The sequence below is a fragment of the Amphiura filiformis genome, chromosome 7 (assembly GCF_039555335.1).
Source record: "Amphiura filiformis chromosome 7, Afil_fr2py, whole genome shotgun sequence".
Lineage (NCBI taxonomy): Eukaryota > Metazoa > Echinodermata > Ophiuroidea > Amphilepidida > Amphiuridae > Amphiura > Amphiura filiformis.
In genome coordinates this window covers 41,828,611-41,854,893 of record NC_092634.1, presented here as the reverse complement: position 1 = coordinate 41,854,893, position 26,283 = coordinate 41,828,611, and the positions used below count along the sequence as shown (strand labels likewise).

At 36.1% G+C, this 26,283-nt stretch overlaps 1 long non-coding RNA gene across 1 annotated transcript; it reads left to right on the top strand.

Annotated features, from left to right (window-relative positions):
- Positions 1–10,833: 10,833 nt before the first annotated feature.
- LOC140156373 (uncharacterized) lies at positions 10,834–16,828 on the top strand. Its single transcript, XR_011859540.1, has 2 exons — positions 10,834–10,868; positions 16,750–16,828. It is a non-coding gene; the product is annotated as an uncharacterized lncRNA (long non-coding RNA).
- The last annotated feature ends 9,455 nt before the right edge of the window (positions 16,829–26,283 follow it).

Below are 26,283 nucleotides of genomic sequence, written 5' to 3'. Positions count from 1 at the left end.
TCAATTTATAATTTTATAATTTACAATTTAAATCTTGCTGCAGATTAGTTCCTTAAGATGCTCATTGCATTTCGAATCACTTATGTATAAAGACCTTTCGAAAAGCGGTGCACGGTGTGCAAACTAAAACAGAGAATGCCCAAACGATTTGTCCTCCAGTATAAAAACAGAAAATTAGTATATTTTGTCCCCTCCTTGCCCTTCATGAAAAAGACACAGATTTTTGGCCGAATTAAAAACAAACAAACTGAGTCCCCCTCGGCCCTCCCCTGATGTTTATGTAACAGATTTGTTTCAGAGGATGATTTAAGCACTTCCCACCACGCCACTGTGCTGACTTGCGGTTAGCACAGCTGTGTGAGTGAACTTGACACCCCTGCTCGCACATTGCATTGACAGGCATGGTTAAATTTGAATTTGGACTGATATATTTACAATAAAAACGCATTCAAAATGCTAGTCGATTTCACATTTTATGTTACCTACAGAAGGTGTGAATTATCCTTTATGCATACATCACTTTTGTTCTGAAATCGACCAAGTAATAATGACACACGCACAATTCTTAAACAACATCTTTTGCACGTAATTCAATGGGATTTGAAAAGTAAAGTGGCAGTTGAAACTCTAGTAATAACACGTTTGCAGTGCAAGATGGGGCTTCCTTAAATCATCCTCTGGATTTGTTTTAAGCACATGGCAGCTTTCATCAGTACAACTCCCACTCGCAGAGATTTATTGAAATAAATCCAAGGCTGTTTTAGAGCAGAATAAAATACACACTTTTGCATTTTGATAAGAGAAAACATTGATAAAGATAAGTTCATCTTTTTACAAATCTGTCCATTTGATAATACAATACTTGTATTACAATGTTTATATTTTTGTTTATAAGATGTAGACAGTGAACAAACAATAAAGTATAAACAAAAAGTCAATAAATAAAAATCTGCATGCTATTGTCTAAAACATTTGTGATGATTGTACCATTGCTATTATATGGCTGACAATGCCCTATCTCAGAAAAGATATCTTACCATTCCCAGAATCCTTTGCAATATAATACATCACCTCATTTAATCAAATGACACCCCCCCCCCCCCCCATTTTGTTAATCTTTTAAGTAACACATGTGTAATAATTCTAGTAAAGGCCCTATTGATAGGCCACTGAGTAATGTTTTATATGTATATACCTATAGTATATTATAATTAGTCTCAGCTGTCAGGAAAGTTTTGTGAAGGGTCCGGTGGTCATTTTGTACGTTTTTCTCCCCCCACCGGACTCAAGTAAAGGGAATAAACCATAGAGAGTAACACTATGGCTGTCGGAAAAAAAAAATTACTTACAGGTTCTTTTGTTTTCATTTTGAGAATATACTGGCTAAACATGGGTTGATAGTCAAGAAATAAACATTATATTGCAAGAGGTACATTTCGTCACTATTGACCCATGTTGCACTAGATAGCAAATCAGTACAGAGAAAACTGAAATGGGAGAAATGCATGATGGGAAGTGTAAGATAACCTTTTTCTGCTGGCAAAGGCAATGCCCTTTACTGATATACTGATTGTTTTTGAAGGTCAATGTAGAAATACAAATATATAAATAAGATGACGAGGAAAAAACATGAAATTAAAAACACCCGTTTTGTGTCTAAAGTGACAAATTTTGACCAATTTTTTCCACTTTCAATCTGTCAGTGAATTTTAGGGTCATTTAGCCTTTTCCCAAAAAAAAGAAAAAAAAATCCTGGCCGACCGACCCTACTTGGCAAGCCCATGCATCCGCCCACAGAACAGGTGTTTTGTTTTGTCGCCTAATTATGTGTAACAATATAGATAAATAAAATAATACACATAAATAAGTAAACAACTAATCAACCAAACAAATGAGCAAACAGACAAATAAATAATAATACTCAACCCAAATCTTCAAATCAGTGGCTATCATTAAAACCATGATTTCTCCGCATAATACGGAAAAACAGAAAAATTGATGGAATTCAGGGTTTGCTCACAGAAATTTGAAAATGCCACAAAATAGTGAAAAACTGTATAAAATGTCTAACTTTTGTGTTGATTTGCAAAATAAAACAAAGAAAAGTGATTATTTAGCAGTAATCAACCATTAAACAATCAATTCTAGCATTAATTTTATGCCTACGATGCAAGATTCTGGCCATACTACAGTAAAAGGTAAGACAAAATAAAATACACTTTTAAACATGTTTGTTTTAACTTTTCAGTGCTTTATAGTGGAAAACGGAAAATCACGGAATTGTCCAATTTGTAACACAGATTTTAAATTTTGTAACACAGAGAAATTGTGGCTTTCGCTATCATTGCATAGTGAAAAGTTTTAAAACGTTACAATTGGAAACAAATAAAAGTTGTCTACGTGACTTTTATGTCAATTTTTGAACCAACAGAAGAGTCTACTTAATACAAAATTTAAAGACAAAATTTGGTTTTGAAAAGAAAGAAAAAACATCTATAAGCATGTCAATGTTTAACTATATCCCCTTTTTGACATGTTAGATCTCTTCACGGGAGTGTTTGCTTCAACTTCCATTTATACTATTTCAATTATTTCCTCATTATCAATAACAATTTCATGAAACAAATCGTATTTTAAAATTTTAGAACAGAATAAAAGTATCTTTACTGTTTGATTTTATACCATCCAAGAAGACTTTAATGCGCTCTATATTGATCAACCCTCTTGGCATTTTGCAACATGTCAAATAAAGGAGACTTGAGAGAGTTATATTTAGCATAAGTGAAGAAGCATGAGCAGACTGTTAATTATATCTCATAAGGTTCAAATGTATTGGATACTATCAATTCCACAAAGTCATCCTCATGTTTGGTTGTCTGTCTATCCAGCACACAGAAAAAGAAGGTTTTCGACAAGTTTAGAAAAGGTTGTCAGAAAATGTCTAAATGTCGGATAAAACATTTTCATAATATTCAAAAAATATTTTTTGATACACAACTCCTTTGGTTTACATGTTTACAACTCTGTATGTGTAAAATTGGAAAGGATGCTCATATTAATTGATACTCATCATAGACCCCTGTTTTTAAGGCAAACTCTACCCCCAAATGACCCCTTTTTTCATTAGCTTGCACCTAATGACCCCCTTTTTTCAGTTGACGCCAAATCTCCAACATTTTGCATGCTCTCCACAGATTTTAAAAATGTTGGAGGTAATTTTAGCTTCTTTTCTATTAGCAATTACACCAGCAAAAGACAGTAAAAACAAAATTATGCGGTATGTGCGAAACGGTTTCGTCTGTTATACTTTATGGAATAATTGACCCTCATTTTCAGGTGATGCAATGCTGAGACTTTTGGCTGTTTGAAGTTCATCTGTATCTCTTTAGTCCATGGACTTTACACAAAAGTAGGTCAACAGTAGCTGCTATAATGACTAATTTATGGTAGGCCTTATTACACAAAATAGCGGAAATCTCACTTTTCATCCACTAATTAAATTCAATAAGTTGACCAGGAGAGCCACTTACACTAGGATCCACAACATGCTCATATATCAAGGCACAGTTCTTTAACCCCAATACATTTGTACATTCATTGAACGACCTTTGAAAATTTGGGTACAAAACTCATACTCTGCAACTTGAGGTCCAATTTTGCACTACCAGTGTTTAATTGAGGTTATTGAACTATGCCATTGGGATGAGGCCATTGTGGTCCATAGTGTTATTCTGCACAACAGGCTCCACCTCATCACACATGTCTCCGTTCCTATCTTACCACACCCAAGACCTCGGCACTTTGGACTCTAAAACCCATTTATAACCTCTACTCATTCCATGTTAGCTTTTCCTGACATGCAGCTTCAGTTATAGAGACAGACCTCTGCCTTTGGGTATGATGTTAATCCTATATCAGGATCATAATGATTAGCAACTTCCTTTCTGTAATAAAATAAACACTTTCAAAATCGTTTAAGTATTTTCTGTCTCATCTTCTTTCAACAGTTTTAATGCCCAAGAGGCTTATTATTTAAAATCTTGTCTCAAAATAAACAATAAATATGGTTCATATTGAGAAATATAATAATTATAATTTGCTTCGATGGTATCCCTTTAATATTATAGCAAGAATGTGATTACAAAGTGTTTAAAAACTTGATGATTTATACTCATCCTTCAGGACACAGTCCCGGTTCAGGCACTCAGTGTATCCACGGGTGCTCATGCTCCTAGGTGAACCTCTATTTTTAGCAATTTCATAATTTTTGTGCCCGTCAACAATGCCCCCATTTTTGCTAAAAGATATTTCTGACATACCTTTTCTGATGGAAATGCTAGCCTACGGATAAGTGTAATGCACGGCACTTGCAGTTGTATGCGCTGTATAAGTGATGTGATGTAATGTGCGCAGAATGGAATAATAATTGAGATGATCTGCGCATAGGATTCATAAATGAAGAATATGAACCTATGATTTCACATTCGTCAATTTTGTGAACAAATGGTGTAAAAAAATTACCCCTTTTTTGTGTTTCACAAATCGTGTTTCTTTTATCTGAAAATACCCCCTGATTTCACAAAATTCCTAACGAGCATGAGCACCAGCGGATACACAGGGTGCTGGAAGCGGGAACACAGTTCTTTAACCCAATATTCTTGTACAGGCATAAAATGACCTTTGAATATTTTGGTATAAAAACTCATTCTCTGCAACATGAGGTCAAATTTGGAGCTAGGGTTATTATTGAACTCTGTCATTGGCAGTGAGATTATTTTGGCTCACACGAGTTTTGGCTCATACTTTGGTTGCGAACAAAATCTAGTTGTGGAGAAGGAAAAATAGTAACTTAAATATTTGATTGTCTGGAGTTTATTCATCATTTGTAAATAAATACCTGTGTGCTTTGATGCACAGTTTTGATGTGTTCTACTATTAACTCTCTTCACGCGGGTGCTGACTGCAGACGACAAGTTTCAATAAAAATTTAAAAAGTCAAATATTTCAGAAATGAAAATTTTCATGACCATATTTGGAATCTGCATGAAAAATGCATTAAAATGAGTACAAACACGCCTAGTATTGGTTTAGAAGTTCTTAAGATAGCTCTTGATATTTTGAGAAAATATTTCAAAACTTGAACTTTTTCCATCAAAGCGCATGGCTAGCACGCAGAGCATTAAATAGCATTGATGTATTCCCTCAGATTTATACTCAAGAGAACATGGCTCCAAATTTGTTGAATAATAATGAAAAGGAAGATGAAAAAGAAGAAATATATGATGATATTGCAGGTTTTAAATTAGATCTGGAAAAGTGTGATACTTTTAATCAGTTTTAATAATGGTTGTCATATTGACTGAAGATAGGATCTGCAGCATCAGCAATACACACAAACTTGTATGGTTTATCTTGAATGTTAACAAACAGCATGTGATATCGTCAGCCTGCTACGCTTTTTGCCTTATGTCATTTTTTGTAATTTTGAGAACAGTTCAAAATATGGTTCAAGCAGGCATTTAAGGGGGTACTACACCCTTGGATAAATGTGTGACTATTTTTGTATTTTTCTCAAAAACTAATAACACAGTGGTAACAAAAGTTATGTATACAATTACTACACTGGAATTTCAGTGATCCAAGACAAGCGGTTCGTTATTTATGATAAGAAATGAGGTACCGCTATGATGTACCTCATTTCCTATCATATATACTGAACCGCTTGTCTTGAGTCACTGAAATTTCAGTGTAGTAATTGGATTTCTTGCCCCAATAATATATGTAACTTTTGTTACCAGTGTGTTATTAGTTTTTGAGAAAAATACAAAAATAGTCACAAATTTACCACAGGGGTGTAGTACCCCCTTAAACATATTTATTCACCAATCATTGCACAAGAACAAATGATAATGATACAAATGAAAGGGAATAATCCAAAATTATTAGGGTGATTACGTAATTGAATCTGATGCATACTAAACCACATTTGGTCTTTGTCCTCAAAATTACAAAAAACGACAATTAGCGTAGCACGCTGATGATATGGTCTCATCCAATCAGGCCAAAGACAGAAAAAAAAAAGAAATTGAGATAAAAAAATAAGATGCAAAAAAGTTAACATAAGAAATTGGACATATAAAAAGTTTTTAACTTTGCATCAAAAGTATATGCTAAGGACTTTCGACCAGCAAGCTTATGCATCCCCACAAAAAAAAATTGGAAAAGTATACAAAAAGTCCCAAAATATCAGAATTTGCTTTTTTGGACAAAAAGGTCAAAATTTTGGGAAGAAAATCCACTTTTCACACAATTGCCCCCCCCCCCAAATCCACTTTTTCAAAATCAGCACCCCCCAAATGAAATCCTGCGTACGGGCCTGAGCTTATGTACTGAGCAACTTAGTGATGGTAATAACTAAATGTTCAAAATTTCCAACTTTGATCTGAAGGGATCAGATATGGTCACATAGGCCTATAAATTGTAAGGAGGATGTGGGATCTGTGCAAATATGTTCAAAAATGCATACAAAAATGATGTGGGAAGGCTGGTTTGAAGGCTATCAATGCCATTTCCTATTATATTTTGTTAGCATCTTCACTCCATTTCCCGCCCAATTTTAGCTCCTGGCATTATCAATTGTACACAAAATTGATCAAATAATATAACCAGGTCAAATTGACTATTTCTGTAATATTTATTGTTTCAGTGTATCAATTCACTTTAATGAAAGTCAAGTTCATGGTCATATACAATAAGCATAACTACTTGTAGCAAAATAACTTGAAAAAGCATACATAAGCAACTACAAGAAAGTGTTTTTGAATAGAAAATAGTGACCTTTCTAGCTATATTCTTAGTTTAAAATGGCCTATCAGCTCGGGCATCATTTCAAAACAACTCGCATCGTGTGTCCTCATTTGACCTCCGTGTTTGAAGAAGAAAAAAGCCTCTGGGCTACTACATACTATAGATAACAATCCAGACTACGGACATACTAGAAACAAATCAGGTAAACTTATCATCAAAATCCCAAGCTTCGGGATGTTAGTTCTTATTCTGAAATGTGTGTTTGTTTCTGTGTTTATGATCATGCTTTGAATTGATGTTATTATAAAGTCTAGAAAGTTTCAATGCTTGAAATAATTTAACAAATTACATCCAGAAAACAGGATCATGCTTTGTAAAACTGATATTAGAGTGTAAAGGGTTAAACCCTCAACATCCCTGACAGTTTAATAGAGTCATTTTGAACAACTTAGGGCACATAAAAACCTCTGTATTGGACTCAATTAGGTACAAATTTGTAGAAGACCACAAAAAGAGTTAAAGCCGGCTAGCTATGTGGAAGGCTCACTGTGTTGGTTCGCTAACTCGAAAATAATGTGTTATGTCAAATTAAGTTGCGCTACTAGCTTATGACCTTACCCCTAAATAAATAGCCTTGACCCTAACCATAGTTAACCTTATTTTATATTCAACATATAGCAAATCTTAATTCATATTCAGCTCAAAAATCTATATTAATTTTGAACATATAATGCCCCATTTGATTATCTATGTAGTTTTGATGTTTTATGATGTGCAATATTCCATATTGATTATAAATGTTTCTTACCGTTTTAAAAATGTAAACCACATGTAATAGATTATCATAGAAACGTCACTAAAAACGTGAGTAAATATACCCTCTTTTACTACTGGATTTTGCATGACCATTCCTATTTATGCTTCCGTCAATTGCAAGCCCGGCTACCCTAGGGACCGGGCACAGCGGGGACGTAGCGCGGGAGATTACCAAAGGCTATTGTAATAATCCCCGCTATGCCCCGGGTATTGTCCCGGGTACCGGGGCACAAATTGTGGTTGAAACCCCCGGTACTGTCCCCACCCATGCCATCCGGGTTTCAAAGTGCTGTATTAATTTTCAATGTTTTTAATCAGCAAATCCAAAATTTAAGTATTTTCATGGCCCCGCTACCGGGACGACTGATTGTACATCCCGGGTACAGTCCCGGGTACCGGGGACGTACTTTCTGGTAATTTCAGGGTGACAGTCCCGGGTATTGTGTCTACAGTGCCCGGGTCCCTGGTAGCCGGGCTTGCAATTGACGGTAGCATTAGTTGGAAAGAGCACATCTCAACCATTAACATAATCTTTCCCTAAACCTTCCCTAAATATAGTCCTGATAAAGAGTGATGGGCAGGTTTTCAGAGGCAGATCCACAATTTTCAAGAATTGGCTTAAATTGTGCTACTTTGGCATGAATGTTCTTAATTGTGTGACCCTTAAGGGTATCCGTAGGGAAAACACTAAGTGATACGGCCAGGTCGGGCCAGGTGCATGTTTGTTCGCGGTCTACAGGTGTAACTAGGTTGTTGTATATTCTATAATTTTCCTGGTGTGTTAACTGTGATTACATCTAGACACCAGTTTATTTTTTATTTGAACGGGACCCTAATTTAATGAGAAAACGCCGAAAAGAGAGGCCCGGCAAAAGCCGATTTGCAGACAATTTTGTAGCTACAGACAGCTCGTATTCCATATAACAACTACGGAAACCAATCAGTGCCAGAAGTGTTGATTTATATTTCATCCACTTAGGTTTGGCTTAACCCACTAAAAGGTAAAACTTTAAGGCTGATCATTTTAATTATAAATGTAGTGTGTCCCAGTGGGCACAGGTTAGGATTTCGACGTTGTATCAACGTTGATACAACGTCGAAATCTAACCTAACCTGATTTCAACCCGATTTCAACCTAGAGATTGGTTGAAATCAGGTTGAAATTTCAACGTCGATACAACGCGTTGAAATTTCAACCTGATTTCAACCATGTTTGAACTCAACTTTCAATGCAAAATTAAGGAGGTTGAAATCAGGTTGAAACTTCAACGTTGATACAACGTTGAAATTTCAACCTGATTTCAACCAATGTTTCAATGCACAACTTAATGACCTTACATAAAATATTAGGCCTATTAGGACGAAATATGCCTATGCCTAGTATATTAACATGTTTAAAGGTCGAGAGCATTGAGATTTTACCCACATTTCATTTTATATATCCAGGCCGCATGATCTAACGATTTAAACCGGACTTCCGTTTTCCTTCAAGTGACGCCTGGCGTGCACTACCTCAATGACTTACCCGAAAACACCGGGTGGTACGGGCATGCTATACTGCCCGTCGCCGCTCAATTGGCGGGCTGATGTTGATAATTATGGGAATTCCTACAACATGGTGAACACTTGTGAACACTTGTGGGGGAAATTTTCCCAGGAAAATTGAGTTTATATGATTTTCTATGGGATTGACTCATAATTTTCATGTCAAAAAGGGCGGCCCTGAATTTTTTGAGAACTGAAAGGGGGGGCGAAAAACTTTCGCGATGAATTTTTTTTTTTGCGTCACCCCCCCCCCACAAGTGTTTGTGAGTGGTCCCTAATAAGCCTATTGGAACTTCGCATATCTTCTATTTTACTAACCCGATTATGTGATGTCGCCCGGGTATTGCCGGGTATCGCCGGCGTCAGTAGGTGCGATATTGTGGGTGGGTACGGTACGCATACGCGCGTGCACAAGTGTTAACTCGCCGGTACACACATGCGTTCGCAAATGTTTGCGAGTACGCACTCATGTTTACAAGTGTTCGTGGGTACGATTGCGTACATTGCCGGTACACACATTCACAAGTTTATGCGAATACGCACGCGCGTGCGCAAGTCTTTATGGGTACGCATGTAGGCCTACATGTTCAAGTCTTTATGGGTACGCACATGTGTTTGCAAGTTATTGCGGGTGCGCCGCTGCGTTCGCAAGTGTTTGCAAGTACACATGTGCATACACAAGTGTTTGCAAGTACAAACGCACGCTCAAGTGTTTATGTGCACGCATGCGCGCGGGCAAGAGATTGCAAGTAGGCACGCGAGTTTGCAAGCGTTTATGAGTACTCGCGTGCGTGCGCGGGTTATTGCGGGTACGCATGCCCGTTCCCAAGTATTTGCGAGTACGCACGCATGTTCGCAAGTTTTTACGTGTATGCACTCGTTCTCAAGTGTTTATGCGTACGCATGCACGTTCGCAAGTGTTTGCAAATACGCATGTAGGCCTACATGTTCAAGTCTTTATGGGTACGCACTTGTGTTCGAAAGTTATTGCGGGAACGCACGCGCGTGCGTGCACAAGACATTGCGTTACGCGGTCGAGGTTTTCAAGTGTTTTCGAGCACGCATGCGCGTTCGCAAGTGTTTATGGACGCGAAAGTTATTACGAATGCGCATGCGAGTTCGCAAGTTTTTATGGGTACGCGAAAGTTATTACGGGTATGCGCATGCGAATTCGCAAGTGTTTGCAAGTACACTCTCGCGTGTTTACAGGTAGGCTACGCACGCGCATTTGCAAATTATTGTAGGTACGCACGCGCGTGCACAAGTGTTTGTGAGTAGGCCTACGACACGCTTGAAAGTGCAAAACTTATGCCACTGCCGCGAGCGGATGGCGCATCAGCCAATGACAAATGCCTTGAATGTGTCCGTTTGTTTGAACTTGATGTAGGATCTGGATCTGGATCATCTTGTCTCAGGGCTAGTCGGCCTAGGCCTATATCTGAAACATGTTGAAAAACAATTTCAAATTTTTGGATATTCGCATTTTGACCTTAAAAAAACAGGTTTTTCCTAGATCCACCATAAATGTTTGGACATTCGAAAATTATATTTTTGGATTAAAATTGTAGTAGTGCGATATCGCTTTCGCCCAACACTTTTCCAGAGTGGATATTGCCCAATGTACAGCAGCAAGCAAAAGGAGTTGCACGCGTGCGTATGACGATACATAAACTTGAGGCCTAAATTTGCAAATAAAACAGGTTAGTAAACATTTAAATTTTCTTTAAAGGTCTACTTGACCTTTGGACACATTGCTGGATGTATATTTCAACTTGGTTTTCCATTTTGTATCATCAGGATATGTTAAAATAGTTAAGCTTACTGAGCAGTTTAAAAATTACATGCCTGCTGCACATGTGCACATGACATGCATGCTGTATATACAATCATGAATGCACCATTCGAGAAACACGAAACAGTGCTTTGAAGTTGACATGCTTGTGACATGACTTGTACTTTGTAGAAGACCCAGTCATGCCAGTTTGGAATATTTGCGGGGGGAAATCAGGCCCGTAGTCTGGATTTATTTGGGGGGGGGGGGGGCTGCTTTTGAAAAAGGGGACCTTTTTTTTCTTCAAAATTTTGGACCTTTTTGGACTGGGCGGATTTGGACATTTTTGGACCAAGAAAGCATGCGCTTTCATAAATGGGACTTCAGGGGTTAAAAGGGAGATTTTTGTGGTTAAAAGGGGGACTTTTGGGGTTAAAAAGAAGACTTTTTGGGCCTTTGGCATTTAAGGGGGGTGGCAAATGTTTATTTTATAATTAACAAACTTAGGCCCTAGGCCTAGCCCTAGACTAGTCATATCGTGCAGCAAGGTCTAGCTTGGATTGTACTGCTGGGAGCATAGGTGAACCCCTAGACTACAGGTCTAGTCATGCTCATGTGCTAGGTCATTGTACTAGTCTAGTGTTTTTGGTCAGTTCTTTTTCCTATGCACAGAAACGTTATGAGAGCAAGGTAGTTTCTGTTGATAACAATATAAATATTGTTGGTGAAGATTCAGTAATCTTGAAAAGTGACAATATTGTAAATAATAATGTAAACATTTCATGTGATAAACAAGCAACAACAAATAATCAAAATTCTTGTGGAGAAAAGTTTGATATACAAAGTGCAGAAAATACTATTTGTGTTTCTACAAATAAGAGGAAGATCAATGACAGTGGGATAAAACCTATGGACATGAACCCTTGTAACAAAGGAACTAATTTAAATGTAGATGTTAATAATGTTTTCAATGTTGATACTTCTTCAAATCCTGATTGTGCAATTTATCTGCAAATGCCAAGTAATTGTAATTCAAATGCATTTAATAATTATGTTTCTCCAATATGTAGTGAAAATAATAATATGTGTAATAATAGTGTAAATAATTGCAGTGACACAACTAACACTGTTAACAACACCATCCTCTCATCCCATCAACCATCTCATTGTAAAGTCTCAAGTGATAACAATACAATTTGTGCTGAGTGTACTTGTAAGATAATCCCATCTCATCAAACCATTTCATGTATTCAATGTTCATTGATGTTTCATAATAACTGTGTCACTGATTATAATAACAATGGCCCATATTGGTGTCAATCATGTTTCTATAGGACTTGTTGGAATGAACTTCCTTATAGTAAAGAGCCTTTTATTGATCTCAAATGTGCTCTTGGCAAAGGTCTGAAAATGGCTCACCTTAATGTTCAGAGTTTAAAAAACAAAGTTGAGTATATTGACATTCTTCTTCATGATAATAATATTGATTTGTTGTCACTCAATGAAACTTGGCTTACAAGTGGTATTGATAATTCTGAAATTGAAATTAATGGTTATAATTTGTGTAGAATAGACAGGAAAAATGAAAACCATGGGGAAATGTAATTTACATTAAGGATAATTTAACCTTTGTTGAAAAAAGCAATCTTCTTATCAATGATGTTGAAGCACTTTGGGTTGAAATATGTCTTCCTCACAGCAAACCCATCTTAGTTGGTACTGTTTATCGTGTTCCAGATGCTAAAGCTGAATACACTGATATGATTGATGCTATGTTTCAAAATTGTGTTTCTATGTATGATAATGTAATTGTCTTAGGCGATTTTAATCTTGATGTATCTAAGCCTGGTACTGAATCTAGGAAAGTTTCTAAATTAGCAAATCACTCACAATTCACTCAACTAATTAAGGATTACACTCGTATTACAGAGAAGAGTAAAACAACTATTGATCTTGCTTTTGTAACAAGACCAGAAACTATTATTGCATCTGGTGTTCATAGTCTGGGACTTAGTGACCACAATCTTATTTATGTTGTTCGCAAAATGAAACAAATTAAGTCTTCTCCTAAAATTACTAAAACCAGATCCTATAGGAATTTTAATGAACAAGAGTTTGTGAATACAATCAGTAAGACTAATTGGAACTGTGTACAAAGTATTAATGATGTAAATATAGCCTTAGACACATGGAAATCAATGTTTAATGATGCCTGTAATATCCATGCACCTATCAGAGAGAAGCGCATAAAAGGTTCTCAACCTGAATGGATCACCAGTGAATTTCTGTCTGTTTGTAAAGATCGCGATTTCTATTATGGTAAGGCTCATAAGACAAATGATTCGCATGATTGGCAAATGGCAAAAATGTATCGTAATAAAGCAAATAACTTGCGTTACACTCTGAAAAAGAAATTTTATACTGATTCCATCACAAGTAATGTAGGTAACTCTAAAAAGCTCTGGTCTACAATTAAGAAATTATTGCCTTCAAAATCTTCTTCAACAATCAAAACTGTGAAGAGTGATAATGATGGTATGTTGACATCTTCTCTTAAAGAAACTGCCAATGTATTCAATGATTATTTTACCTCAATAGGGGCTACACTTGCTAAAGATTTTGATGATGTAAATGTTGGTAGCAACAGTTTTAATACATGTACTAGTACTTTTAAGTTTAGTTATATTACCCCAGAGTTTGTATATAAGCATATTTGCGACATTCCAAACAATAAGTCACCTGGTATGGATGATTTTAGTGTCAAGATGTTGAAGCTAGCTGCACCATACATTTGTCATTCTATAGCATATATTTGTAATCTTTCTTTAAATACATCTGTTTATCCAACAGACTGGAAGTTGGCTAAAGTCACCCCAATTTTTAAGGCAGGTGATAAATTGGATGTTGGAAATTACAGGCCTATTTCTGTCCTGCCTCTCATTTCCAAAATTATTGAAAGAGCTGTTCATAATCAATTATATTCTTATTTAACTTCTATGGGTATTCTGTCAGAGAACCAGTCTGGTTTCCGTAGCAATCACTCAACAGCAACTACCCTGAATGATGTTCAAGATTTCATTTTAAAAACATGGATAATGGACAAGCCACTGGTGCAATATTTCTTGATCTCAAAAAGGCTTTTGATTGTGTTAACCATTCTCTTTTAATTGAAAAACTTAGCAACTATGGTATTAAAGGTACAACACTTGAGTGGTTTGAATCTTATCTTGGTAATAGAGCTCAAGCTGTTAACATTAATACTACATTATCTGATTTTAAGAACATTAATATTGGCATTCCTCAAGGCTCTATTTTAGGCCCGCTTCTTTTTATAATATTTGTTAATAGTCTTTCTAATAGTGTTGATTGTAAATGTACTATGTATGCCGATGACACCACATTACTATGTACTGCTAATGACTCTTCTACTCTTCAATCAAAGCTTCAATGTAATTTATCTAAAATTGTTGACTGGTTCAAGAATAATAATCTTACATTAAACATTCAGAAAACTAAGTTCATGGTGTTTGGCACTAGCAGAGTATTAAAAAACTTTACAGATGTTAGTTTATATTACAATAATGATACTATTGAGCGTGTAGATGTATTTAAGTATCTTGGTGTTACATTTGATCCTACCATGGCTTGGTCTGATCATATTAATGCAATGTCTTCCTGTATTTCTAAGCGATGTGGTGTAATTAAACGTGTCAAACCTTATATTCCAAAAGATACCCTCATCATGCTTGCTAATGCAATTGTTATGCCTAATTTTGATTATTGTAATACTGTTTGGTCTAACTGTTCTGTTGAGCTCTCCAACTCCCTCCAAATTCTTCACAATAGGCTTGCGCGCATGATTCTTTCTGCGGATATCAGAACACCAATTGATGACATGATGAGTACTCTTCATTGGAATAAATTAAATGATAGGTGGTTCAACTATATGGCAACACTGACCTTCAAATGCCTGAAAGGAATGGCTCCTGGTTACCTTTCCTGTCAGTTCACTTTTATGCATGATATGCACTCTAAAGGAACCAGGAGTCAAACCAACTTTGCTCTTTTTGAACCACCATATAATATTAATGCAGGTAAAAGAACTTTTCATTCACGTGCTACTAAATTGTGGAATAGCCTTCCAAATGATAGTAGATGTAATTTTAAAGAAATGAGTATTGCTCAATTTAAGCAGTTGTTTTTGATAAAACCAGTGTAATATGTCTTTTATCTGAATTTACATGTTTTCCCAATTGTTCACAATTTCATGTGCCATTTATAATTATGTATTTTCTGATTTATTACTGTATATATATATATGCTTCTTGTTCACATTGTAAATGCAGGGCCTCCTTGGAAATCAGTGCTTGACATTGAAGGAGCTACCCTGGGTAAAGAAAGTTTAAATAAATAAATAAATAAATAAATTTTTCTTTCTTTCTTGCACCCCGGTTCCGAAACTAAAGACGTTTGGAATTTTTCTTCGATTAGTCTGTCTTACCATTCAATGTATAAAGCCTAAATCAGCTCAGCGAACTCAGTTTTTGTTTTTGCTTTTTGCTGAACCATGAAATGGTATCAGCCTATAACAGTGTATGTTACTCGGTTACTAACTAACCTTTTGGTCTGAAATGGACATAACTTTAAATGCCACGAAGGTATGAATCAAATCATGAACCCCCAGTGATGTCAAATGAAAGAGGAAGGAGTAAAGAATATAATAAAAATATTTCCTAACATCAGAGGTCATAAAGGAGTCACATGGGTCAAAAAAGGTCATTTGAACCGAAAATGCTCCAATTGAGCTGAAATTTAAATGCAATGATCATTCTGACATTCTAAACATGTTTAAAATAATTTAATATTCATTTAAGGTCATAAAGGGGGTCAAAGGTCATGTTTTCAAAAATACTCCAATTGAGCTGATATTTAAATGCAATGATCCTTATGACATTCTAAACATGTTTAAAATATTTTTATAAATATAAAATATAATCTCATGCTATATGCCAAAAAATATAAATATAAATTCATTTAAGGTCATTAAGGGGTCATAAAGGGTTGATATATACATGTACCACAATATACTGCCAAAGCCCCATTGTTCAGCTATGGTACAGTAATCGCTCTAGTTTAAACATGTTAAGGGAGAGCGTGGCGCAATGGTTAGGGTACTTGCCTTTAGTGCATGAGGTCCCGGGTTCGATTCCCGGCGGTGGCGATTTGCTGGGATATTGACTTGGAAATAAAAAGTCTGAAATTAATTGGCAACTTCTGTAGATTAAATTCAGACTTCCGCCTCCCCATGGTTCATTTAGAATTGGGTAAATGAGTCATGAAAGTACTGCGTCATTCGGAGGGGACATTACGCCGTCGGTCCCGTGTACAGAGAGCCATACCTGTACATGTATCTCGCAGCCAGTTTGAAAAGAGTAGGGTGTTAACCCCTGACTGTTCCTAACCCGTCCCGGTGTTCAAATGGACCCCAATGGAAATAAGCTTCAATAGAGGCTTTCTTGGGTTATCCAGGGTTGTCAAAACCCGAACAAATCAAATCAAATCAAATCAAATCAAATCAAAAGAAACTAGAGCAAAAATACTTTACAATTTCCCTCTTTTTGGTCCGAATAATGGCCCTAAGAATTGTTCAGCAGAATGACCCTAAACAGTCAGGAGTAACTATCTTACATTAAGGCTAAGCATATTAATCGTACTGCATGTCTATGTCAAATATAATGTTTCTGTATGTGTAAATTATGGAAATGTATTTTCAAATGATAATCCCGAAATTGTTATTTTTGTCGTTACAGCTGACGTGTTGTTGTGCCACGTGACAATGGAATCAAAACAAGATTGGCCATGCAATAGACTATAGTCCATGACAATGTACAATGTATAAAGCATCAAAAAAAAAAGTTTAGATGCAGCCAAAGATTTTGGATGAACTGGCCAATTCCAATTGAGAGAGCCATAATTTTAATACAAGAGCATGGTCAAATCAAAGATGGAGTAAACTGACACGGCATGACATGGAATAACTCCGACACTGAATAAAGCTAGATACAGTCCAGAGGCGGGTCATTCACATCACAGATCGACCCTCCTTCAAATTCTGCCTTTGGGTCCATCGTAAAGCAGTTGCTGCCACGTACATCAGATCTAACTCAAGTTGTTAGTCATCATTCATTCCATATAGCCCGCAGATGGAATGTACTTACGCCTCACATTCCAGGAACTGTGAAACGGACCAACTTCAAAAAGTGTTTTGGTCAAAAATGTGATTTTTGGTCAAAAATGTGCAAACCCATCAGCTTCATGATAACAGCTGTTATTGCCTTGATATGTGTCTTGACATAGAAAGAAACAAGTTGAACAACTAAGCAAGCAAATACAGATTCTGGTCTAGATTTTCTTCAAGTAATATTGGTATTGATGACATCAATGCGATATAAGCCTACTGGTAGGGTTGACGTTTTGATGCTTATCTCCTTCAGCTAAAACTGAGCACAAGGATCCTTTAAATACATTGAAGGGTGGATTGCAGGGGATCACCCCGGTACTGTTGACTGTACTTCAAAAATACACTCATTAACTCTAGGTTCCAGATTTCTCCTCGTCTGGTTACAAATGTAGCGTTGAGGAGTATCAAAGCAGAAGCAGAAGCAAACGCAGAACAATTCCAAAGCTATTGATCACACTATCTGTATATCAGTCTAAGAAAGTTCTGTGAAGTTCTTCCATGAGAAAAATAGAAGTATTCAGTTATATAATCTATCAACAATTTCCAGTTTAGTTATATGTTAGTGTATCAAAAGTCAGGACTTAGAAACCATAATTATGTTAAAGATACCTTACATGGTATCAGAAGTTTTAAGTTAGTTATAACGTGAAAAGAAGAAAAACTTGACATTTTTACTCAGGATTTTTACTTCATCTTAATACTAATTACGGCGTGTCCGTCCGTCCGTCCGTCCCTCTGTCCGCTTTCGCTATCGCGTTAGCGTCAGCGCGGTTCGCGTTCATGCAATGCACTATCGCGTGCTTTCATGATGCGCTATCCCATGTCTATGTGCGCTATCGCGGAGTATCAACGGGAGTGTGCGCGGAGTACAGTACGCGCATCGGAAAAGCAGTGTGACTAACAGGTGCATCTCATCGGACCAATAAGTATAGGCCTTATTTTCAACACATATTCAGGGCTGTCAACTTTTTGGAATTGCTTGGCGTGAGACAGAGGCGTACCGTGATTTGCCGACTCCAATGATCATTTTCTACCATGATTATTTGAGCCACGGCGCTCGAGACAGTGGGGTGCGGTAGGAGTAACAAATTATTCATGACGACGCGTGAGATTTTACTCATTTTGCGTGAGATTTACTACCTAGGCGTGAGATTATACTACCTTGGCGTGAGACCGTGAGAAAGTGCCCCAATGCGTGCGACTCACGGCCAATGCGTGAGAGTTGACAGCCCTGCATATTTCAATACCGAACACGTGCACACACCAAACACGTGCATCTCATCGGACCAATAATTATAGGCCTATTTCAGCAGAACATGACTATTTCCGGAAGGCATATGAACCGTTTTTTGCGTTCACGTTTCTCGCGATTGATTTCATTACTTTAGTAACGCCCTACCCAGCATTTAAACGTTTTCGACATCATTCGCAAAAGGTTGTCAGAAAACGTTTAAATGTCGGGTTATATAAAAGGAATATTAAGAGTATAAAAGCGGTTTCATAACCTTAAAAATTTTTTGATAATCTACTGCTCAGCAAACAAAAATGTTTTACAGAAAGCGTGTAGGGCCTAAATGTCGGGTTATATAAAGGGTATAAAAACGTTTTGATAACATTCCAAAAACATTCTTGAAAACTTGATACAAAAATTTTCCCCAAAATATTTGCAATAACGTTTTCAAACGTTTTTATGACCTTCATGTAACCCGACATTTAAATGTTATTAAAATGTGTTTTTTTTCCACAAGAACATTTCTGTGTTTGCTGGGTTCAAATATTTTAACATAATGTTATTTAAGTATTGACAAAAATATTGTTGTAGTGTGTTTTCATACAAAACGTTTTAAACGTTATCATGACCTTTATATAACCCGACATTTTAATGTTATTAAAAGCGTTTTCACTTAAACCAAAAGCCAAAATATAACTTATTTAAAACATTTTAAAAAGTTTTTGTGTTTGCTGGGTATATCCACGTCCAGATACTAATTTCGGTTTCTCTAAATGTGGTAACAGGGCAGGGCTTGGAAGAGGCGAATGATGGGTTTCCAGATTATGGGTATAGGCCTACCGAACTACCGAAGTAAGCATCACACCTATAAAAACAAACAGAGTTGATTAAGTTGTGTAAAGTTGGGTCTTGATCATTGAGAGATGCATTTCATAGTAGTTTAAAAAGTCAGGGCAGGTATATGGGTAACGGGTTTGGGTAATTAGAAATAGGCCTATCACGAGAAGCGCCCGACCGAGAACATGAAATCTAGTTAAGTATAATGGGCACGTTGCATCCAGTACATTCTTAAAGGTTCCAAAGGGTCAAGTTCTAAAGTGTCCTCCTAGTACATAGGCCTATGGATAACCCTCACACTTTAACATAAAATACTTCTTGAAAATTAACGAGTTCTTTTGAGAACCATCACAAATCTAATGTGTTTAGGTTCTAAATGTCCAGCTCGTAACACTTTTTAAACAAATACACACTTTTTAAAGGAAGGCTCCGCCTATCACAACAATATGCCCTATGTAAGAAAAATAATTATCAAGAACGAATCACGTGGTTTTATCTAAAACAAACTCATGGCGACCATGTGATTCGGGCTTGATTATTATCTTTCTAACATTTATAAGGCATGATATTATGATTGCGGAGCCTCATTAAAGTGCTTAGGAATAAAAGAAAATATTGTTTTCCACATTTTCACGAAACGATTGGTATTTTTGGCAACACCAACTCCTAAACATCAAAAATAAAAAGCTTACATATCTAATTTCTAAAAGTTTAAATTGACTTTCAGCACAAATATCCAAGTAACCTTGAATTGTCGATGTGTGACACACATCGTCATCAGAAGAAGTCCTATGATGTTGTTACTTATCTAAACATGTCGCTTAAATAGCTAAACGTTAGCATTTAGAGTGTTGAAGACGGGGTATAAGTGTTTAGGATGCGTTTTGATACAAATTGTATCAAAGTATGACACATGTAAAGTAACTTGAAAATCAAAAGGACGGAGCTGATTTTATTTTGGATTTTCGATGTGTATGATAATATGTTTTATAATATGAAATCATAACAACTTACACTGAATTTCAAAATCTATTGAAATCGCATATCTATGTTCTAAAGACAGAATTTTTTTTGAATAAGGACCTTAAAATATCCCAATTTTTGATCCTTTTTAACCCATATTTTTAATTATTCAAAAATTGTTTTGAATCTTTAGAACATAAATATGCAGTTTTTTTTTTTTGCGTTTTCCAGCTAAAAATAAAGGCGGCAGCCACTATGAAATTAGCTATACCATCTTGAAAAAAATAATGGATTACCTCATATCCAAAATAATTGTTCTACAGCTAGAGCACTATAATATTTCTGGTTGATTTTATACCAATAATAGGTGAAAGAGGTGTCCTGTATATGTACATGTGTTTGTTGTTGTTGTTTTCAGGCAGTTGTTAAGGCAGCGGCCATTTTAAAAATGGCGGCACATCTTGAAAAAATAAACCAGAATTGTTTAGTCTTTATTGCTGTATTACTCGCATTATAAAGGTAAACAAAATGCTTTGTCAACTCTTTAATAACATTATGTTAAAATCGTGCATCTATTTTTCAAAAGTGTTTTTAGAGCGTTATTAAAGCGTTTTTATACCTTTATATAAACCGACAATAACACGTTATCTGTAAAGCGTTTTGTGTTTGCTTGGCAACTCAACTTGAAGGCTCTCTGACGGCGTTGAAAAATTGATATGATGATGATATATAAATGTCAAAGTTCAAGGTAACTCGACTTATGGCCTAAAACGCGACGCTTACTTTGCACCTAAAATCTATGGAAAGCTATTTAGGATTTGAAGGGTAAAAATAGGTCAAATCATCAAATTGAGGCTATTACGATAAACTGATATGAAAAGGTGAGAAATTAGCAAAATCGGATACCAAGAAGATTCCAAAAAGTTGCATGTTTACTCAGTGGTGGCCATCTTGAAACAAAAATGTGATTTTTGGTCAAAAATTAGATTTTTGACAAAATGTGTTTTAGGTAATAATGTGATTTTTGGTCATAAATGTGATTTTTGTCAAAAATGTGTTTTTATTTCAAAATATGTTATTTTGGTCAGGGGTCAAAAATGTGATTTATGGTCAAAAATGTGAATCTTGGTCAAAATGTAATTTTTAGTCAAAAATGTAATTTTTGGTCAAAAAAGTGATTTTTGGTCAAAAATGTTATTTTTAGTCAAAAATATGATTTTTGGTCCAAAATGTGATTTTCAGTCAAAAATGTGATTTTTGGTCATTTTTGGTCAAAATGTGACTTTTGGTCAAAAATGTGATTTTTGGTCAAAAATGTGATTTTTGGTCAAAAATGTGATTTTTGGTCAAAATTGTGATTTTTGGTCAAAAATGTGATTGTGATGTCACGGCCCTCCGACTCCATACCCGGTTGACTCCCGCGTATGGATGCCGACTGCACCAGCCCTCTGCACCGACAACGAGGCGTGACCACTGCGCAGCTCACCACGACTCCACACCCGGTTGCATCCCGCGTATGGATGCCGACTGTACCGTCCCTCTGCACCGACAACGACGGCGTGACCACTGCGCGCGGCTCACCACGACTCCACACCCGGTTGCATGCAGCGTATGTGTGCCGACTGCACCGCCCTCTGCACCGACAACGACGGCGATACCAGTTACCCAGGGGCGATACCAGGCCTAGCCTATAATCATGAATTCATGATAATATTCTCCCAGAGCGGACCACAGCGGTGAGGTTCTACACGGGTGCGTATAGATATATTACTATAGGCCTATAATAATTATAATTATTTAAATAAATATCAGGTTAAAATCGGATTGAATTCAGGTTGAAATTAGGTTGAAATTTCGACGTCAATACAACGTGGGATTCAGGTTGAAATTAGGTTGAAATTTCGACGTTGAATCAACGTTGAAATCGGGTTGAAATCAGGTGAGAGTCGATTGGCAAATACAACGCGATTTCAGCGTCGAAACGTCAACCTGATTTCAACGTGATTTCAACGTCGGGTGTGCCCACTGGGTGTGTGTAAAAGTATATTTCTAAAAATGGAGGAGAGCGCCTATGACTATTGTCCGTTCTGTCTACATGGTCTATGATAATTGTTTTCTTACCGAAATATATTCACTTAACACAGACCACGGTTGCCAAACAAATGAGGGCAAACCGCGGGTCAAATCATTGAAAAGTCGCCCAATATTTTTTTTATCAACCGTTGGTTTCTATGAGATAAAAAACTACCAGAAGCTGCGTAAGCCAATGTTGAGAAGTCATGCAATATTTTTCTTAACCATCAATTGGTGTCTATAGGACAGGAAATTGTCGCGAGGAAAATCTTCAAAACTCATCCTATTGACCTAGGCCTATTACATCGCGGGTTTGGCAACCCTGCAATATATACAGTTATATAACATCGCACCGTATTGTGAGGTGAACGAACTGAATGTTGACATTGTATTCAGGATTTAAAACAAGAACTGTCTTTAAACAGACAATGCGGTTGGTATAAAACATAGCGTGTGATATCATGATATCAACTTCAAAATCTAAAACAAAAGTAAAGAAATAATTTAGGGCGAAATAAATAAACAGCGTACAGCAGGTGCTATCTTGTCAATAATGATAAGAGGAACATGAAAAAATGATGAAAAAAACAACCAGCAGAGAGCATGCACCCCAATAAAGAATTGCTTTAAAATAAAACAATGAAAAATCATGACATGTGAAATGTATGTTGATACACTTATACATAATACTCAAGGGTGAAATAAAAAACACCTTATCTACAGATATTTCCACAGTTAAACATACTCAGTGATCACTTGTACTAAAACAAAAATAAAGAAATACTTCACAAATGATAAGAGGAACACATAAAAAATAAATAAGCGAGCATGTCCCAAAAAAGAATTAGTAAAAGATAAAATAATGATAAAACGTACAAGAAGGGGTAAAATATTTGTCGCAAAAACTTATTAAATGCTCATTTGCTCTAAGATAATTAATGTTTGCAATTTACTCCTAGTTTATCATTTATTTATTATTTATCTAGGCTTATATATCTTTTATTTATTTATCTATTAATTTATCTATTTATCAATTTATTTCAATATCATTATTATTAAGTGCCTATTTATAATGATATTTAAATCTATCAACATTATGCTTACGTCATCCAGGAGTTATTATCCCACTTGAAATCGCCATATAAACACAAATTAATAAAGAAATACACAATGGGTGAAATAAAAGCATGATCTATCTTTTCAAGAATGAAAAGAGGATATAAAAATATAACAGAGCATGTCCTATAAACATGATAAAGAATTATTTAAAATCGTACAAATGTGAAACATGTAATATGACATATACTTAAGGGATCTGGAATGAGCGTTTTGAGCGTTTCGACAGTATTTTTGTGGGAAATGAGAGCACATCAGACATATCGAATTGCATTCTGAATACGAAGAATGTCTTTCTCATATCAAATAATTTTCATTTTTTGAAATTCACGATATAATGCAAATTTTATTACAAATTATTAAAATTTGATATTTTTCAAATTTTTGATATATAACAGTCCTCGAAGTAAATTGTATAAATCTAATGACATATTCTTAAAGTGTATGTAGCTGGGAGGAAAAGCCGATGATCAATTGAAAATTTTGACCTTTCATATTGAAGAAATGGATTTTATTTCCCCAAAAGACCTATTTTTTGGTTTTTTTTTGTTTTGGGAAAAATCCATATCTTCAATACTGAAAGGTCAAAATTTTCAATTGATCGTCGGCCTTCCTCCCAGCTACATATACTTAAAGAATGTATCATTAAATTTATAAAATTTACTTCGAGGACTGTTATATATCAAAAATATCAATTTTAATGATTTGTCATAAAATGTGTATTACATTGCAATTTCAAAAATCAAAATTATTTGATATCAGGACATTCTTAGTATTCAGAATGCAATTCGATATGTCTGATGTGCTCTAATGTCCCACAATAAATACTGTCCAAACGTTCATACCCCAGCCCTTAACATAAAACAAAATAAAACGGTCATGATAATATGACATTAAGGGCGAACACCACTAATGAAGCATCTTGGTTGAAATGCACGTGAAAATTAATGTCTTTCTTTGCTCAATTTGAGGCCTTTTTGGCTCTCATAGTTGCCTGATGTACCCGTTACATTTTATTAAGAAACAAGGTAGTATAGTTTCTCTCCATTGATTTTGCAATGGCGTCTCCAGGAGGGGGGCTCAGAGGGGCTTTCAGATTTATGCGGGGGGGGGGGGGGGCTTAATGGCTAAAATCGCCCAAAACCGCCTGATTTTACATATCCCTCTAGCGTTGGTTGTCAGTACATTGCAGTCACTCCTCATCAAGTGTTGACAAAGACAACAGTGGTTGTTGAAACGTACACAGAAAGTGCATTTTCTTGGATCAGATACTACGAACTCTGGTTTACTAGTTTACTCTACCGATCCTGATGAATTTGTTCAATCAATAACGATATCTGGGGGACCAATCACAAGCCAGATTCATTTAAAGATGCATTACATCATGACCAATTTTAGTTAGGCCAGAAATTGGCCTAACTCTCCATAGAATCCCGTGTTAAAAATGTTATCCATAATCCAAAGTCAGTAGTCCACTTGGGAAGCTAACAAACAGAGGGAGTACAGTGACTGAAAAGATTAGATGTGAAAATCTATCAATTGTGCACAAATAATAATCAGAGTTTTAAGCTTAAATGCAATAGCCAGAAGCACAATTGGCAAGTGGAGTACGGAGAAGTCTAGCTACACCCTGGAAGGAAAAAAAACAGTATTTGAAACGAGGAAATGTGCAATATGACTTAATGTAATACATTAGAAAAGGCTTAAAAGGCAACTATTAGGCCCTGATTCATATTAAATCCTCATTTAGGCCTGTAAATTAGATTGTCTGTGTAAATTTAGCAGGATCCGACTTTTTATGACGACTTTCAAAATGTGTTACATTTCAGAAACACCAAGCTGTTTGTGAGGTGGCGTTAGCTGTATGGGTTATAGGATGAACTTTTTACAATATTTCTGGAAAACAAATCCTGAAATCCATATATATTAATTTTACAATGGATGTCGTCATCTGACCTTCTGCTTGCAGAAAGGGGAAGTTTTAAGAACTGAGTTGTTTTCCGGCCCCTGTCTGTACAGAAAGTCAGTGGGGGTTATTTACTGGTGTGCACCCTAAAAGGCCCTTGTCATAACCAATGGTGGCGGCATGATTGTGCCCGTGCATGAGGGTTTAGGCCAAATTAAATTATATGGCTAAACTTGAGGTTGCATGTGTAAAACATGGTCTTTTTTTAACGCATGTTTGGGGTATTGAAATGATATTTTTTTGGCTTGCACAATCATGGTAAAGATCCATGTCATACATAAGAGATTATAGGACATACAATACTTGGTAGGCCTAATGATAATGCGTAAACTTTGTACCTGTTAGGGAACTGAAATTAGACTGAAAACACAAACGTCATGGGAGGCTCTGTCTCACCAGTTACATTTACAAGGCCCTTGTTATAACCAGTGGTGGCGGATGATTTTTTTTTTTCTGGGGGAAGGGTCACACAAGGTTCTGAACAGAAACGTCACATACGGACCAACCCACACTACCGAGAACCGCGAATGCCGAGAACCGCGAAAGCCGAGAACCGCTCTAGTTTTAGCTTAAGGTTGGTCTGAACCTTGGAATTATGGAAACTTTCGGGCCTCATAACTGCTAAATTGTTGGTGTATAGTATATAAAAGTATACATATTTAGAATGGCAAAGACTTGATAAGTTCATCTGTGAGGTCAAATTTGGGCCAAAATGCTCATTTTTGGCCCAAAATCCCCAAAAATGTTTTTTTGGCCCACTTTTTTTTCGTTAAAATTCTTGGGCCAATTTGTTTTTATTATCAATTTTAAAAACTAGACAAAAATATCTAGGGACCGTTTTTGTTTTTTTAAATTTTGACCAACTTCACCAAAAATATTTGAAATTTGGGTGAAAATCTGGCTTTTTTATGATTTTT